At 37.9% G+C, this 3,630-nt stretch overlaps 1 pseudogene; it reads right to left on the minus strand.

Moving 5' to 3' along the window:
- Positions 1 to 228: 228 nt before the first annotated feature.
- On the minus strand, positions 229 to 1,052 carry LOC114624137 (annotated as a pseudogene).
- Between the last annotated feature and the right edge of the window lie 2,578 nt (positions 1,053 to 3,630).

Raw genomic sequence — 3,630 nt, forward strand, 5'->3', positions numbered from 1 at the left:
TTTCGTTTACAAACTGCGAAGGCCAGTCTGCGTAGGCACTTGGCAGTTTTGGATATGAAAGAGGGTAAAACGTGTAAGAATAAAAGCTTCATTTGATAATTAGAAATCTGAAGTGATTTTACCTTTATTTCCTTCACTTTAAGCCAATCATTAAATTTCACAGTGATTTCTGGGGTGGGGCAGAAGGAAGGCATCATTCAGAGTGACGGAGGCTGGACCCGGCTGGCCTCACTGGGGAAGCTGGAGGAGTACGGACTGCCCCGCCTGCAGGTAGATGATGTTCCGAGAGTGGGAGAGCTGGTACAGCATGTCCTCAGCAGCTTTCAGCTTCTGTAGCTCAATGAGGCCATCACCTGCTGTGGCCAGCAAGTTGGCGATCAGCTCAGCTGCCTTGGAGTCACCCTCAGCAGAAATGATGGCTGCTGCCTACTACTGCTCAGTCGTTTCCACCACAAATCTGGCTGTCTCCGCTTCCTGCTGAGCCACCTGTTTGGCTTCTACTAACTCTGTCAACTGCTCCCAGAATGTCAGATGTGTCAAGGACACATCATTAAAGATGAGCCCAAATGTTGCTGCTTGCTCTGTGAGGTCATCGATTACCTGTCTGGAGACCAGCTCTCGCTGGGTAATCAATTCTCCAGCATCAAAGCTAGCCACCACCGACTTGAGGATCTCTGTGGTGATAGATGGCAGCACCCACTCATCATAGTCCTTGCCTATGCTGATGTAGATATGAGGAAGCTGGCTGGCCACTGGCCAGAACAGGATGCACAGTGTGATGTTGACGTTCTGCAAGTCTTTGCTGCCTGTGCATTGATGACCTGTGCATTCCATGGTTGAGAGCGGTAGTCAAAGATAATTGGTTTCTGTACCCAAGGGATGAGAAAGTGAGTCCCTTTCCCTACCATAATGTCCTGTATGCCACAGAATTGGTCAAAGATGACAGCTCTGTGTCCAGCATCCACATTATATAAATCAGAGTTCACCATGCCTCTTGCAACTCCTAACGCCAGGCTGAACTTGCGGATGGACTCAAACACTTTGGCAGTCATTGACTCCTTCTGTTGCTTCCACTCACACCTGCTTTCACTCTGACCAATTATTTAATTTTTTAAAAGAAGAAACTATGGTGTATATGTACAACTATTTTTGTATGCATAATAAAAAATGAGTGTATTTGCACGAAAATGAGTAGGAATAGAAAGGATGTTATTAAATAATTCAGGCATAGGAAGACAAATCATACATGTTTTCTCTTATGAGGACTCTGCATTTAAATTGTGTATGTGTGTGCGCATGTGCACATGCGTTTTGTATAATATGTGCATGTCATAAATATATAAAAGGAATCATGAGAAGAAAGCAAGATCTAAAGGAGGGGAAAATCTAGGGTAGTGGAATACATGTGAGGTAAATACTCTGAAATTTAAAACTCCTCTATTTTATAAAATTATTTGTTTTTAAAACTGTACAATTCAAATATGGTAGCACTGGAATAAAATACATTTATTTTAGTGTAACTAACAGAGAATGAGATTATTTAAAAATAATGCTCGCTTCAGCAGCACATATATACTAAAAAGATTAGTTAAAAATAAAATCAGTTAAAAAATGTCTGCCAATCTGACCGGAAAAATGTACCTTATTGTTAAAGGTAAAAAATGCTTTGATTACTGATGGTGATACACACTAAGTGAAGGGGATGTTTTTCTCTACTGGGGAATTTATATTTACTGACTTATAAATAATTTATGTATTAAAAATTCAGTTCCCATGGAAAATATATTACATTTTGTTTCAGTGTTGTTCCATTCTATTTCAAACAGCAGTCCTGCTGTAAGTAGGTGGGCCAAAATGTCAGTGTCAACCTTGGCACTGAAACAGTGAAAAAAAGCTTTCTAGCTTCTGTTTTTGTTCATTTCTTAATTCTAAACAAAAATCTGTCACAGACACTGAAGACATTCCACCTCCACTGAAGCTTGCAAGAGTTGGCATGGTTTCCTGAAACTGACTCTGTAAGGTAATACAAGCATAATGAAAAATCAAATGTTCAGCTCTTTGATAATGGACTCAAGGAAATGAGCTCATTATAAATACTGAGTCATTCTTTTAAACAAGTTCTTAATATGTATCTTATTTATTGAAGTCAGTAACTTATGAAAATGGTACATGACTATGCCAATTTATGAGGTTCTGTCGAAGAAGCTCAATTTAGATCAGCAAGCTTAGGTTATAGATAAGGTCGTTTTTTAAGAAAAATTTAAATTGTTTCATTTATTTATGTTCCAAATGTTGCCCATACCATTCATCTATTAAAATTGCTTTTTAAAATTAATATATGATATAATGCATTTCATTATGAAATTTTCAGACATAACTTGTTTCTGTTGACCCTCTCCCTACATTTACCTGCCCTGACAGTCTGCCTCAGGTTGGTCCCCTTCCTGTCCAACTAGGCCTCTCTCTGCTTTCATGCCATAGCTATTTATCAGTCTTTTTTCAATCTTTTTCATCCTCTTTGTCTTTTCTTTTTAACTTCTTATGGTCCTCTGAATAGAATGAGATGGGATCTGAAGCAGATTTAACTTGCATAGTTTCTGAGGTATAAGAATGTTGAAATCCTTTTTGGTAGGGTGCTCGTTATAAGGTGATTTATGACTATTGTAGCTTGAAAAAGATATTTTATTTATCCTTTGAAATTCTCATACATGTATACAATGTACTTTGATATATTACTCTGACCCAACACCCTTCCATTTTATCCCAGACTCTCTCTCTCTCTCTCTCTCTCTCTCTCTCTCTCTCTCTCTCTCTCATAATCTACTGAGTTCAGCATGGGGAACTTTCCAGTGGTCAAACACACAAAAAAGAAAACTGACTCCTCACCGAGCAGCAATCAAGTGGTTCCTCATTGTGAGTTCCTCCTGTATCTGTGATGGGATGTTGAGTGGGTTAATAGTACAGGTCTTAGGCAAGCAACCATAGCTATCATGAACTCTTGAGTGAAAGAACCTGGTTATGCCCAGAAGACACTATTTTGCAATACTATGCCTTGCCCTCTGGCTCTTATAATATTTCTGTCCCCTCTTCTTTTGTTGTACATCATCTTTAGGGTTTTTAATAATAAATTCTAATTGTACATAGATGATAATTATAACCACTATCATTCACTGAAACTCTCCATGTTTGAAGCGCTGAGGTAACTGTTTTTACATACAGTATCTCGCGAAATGAGCCTAATATTATCATGATTTTTTAGGAGGAGAAGAGTACAGTGCTGAATTACCTAGAAGGAATAACAATATTTTGAGCTCAGCAATAGTTCAGAACCCACATTCTCAGTACTTCAGATCGAATTGCACTTGGGAGAATATGTTGAAAAAAAAGAGGCAGAAAACGGAAATCACTTTTAAGTGATTAGAGTCTGACCAATTGAGAAAAGTGCAGTGGCACAAAGTTATGATATTTTGTAATATATGCTTCATTATATTCTATACTGGGTAGGCTAGTATTTTCAAGTGAATTTTCTATAGAATTATGGTGTTCAAGAAAGATAGCTTCCCAAAAGTTATTAAATTGTGTAAATTCTTCTCTCAAAATTAATTTACATTGCATATAAATTATTAAAAA

This window comes from Grammomys surdaster, unplaced genomic scaffold (assembly GCF_004785775.1).
Source record: "Grammomys surdaster isolate TR1022 unplaced genomic scaffold, NIH_TR_1.0 61, whole genome shotgun sequence".
Taxonomy (NCBI): domain Eukaryota; kingdom Metazoa; phylum Chordata; class Mammalia; order Rodentia; family Muridae; genus Grammomys; species Grammomys surdaster.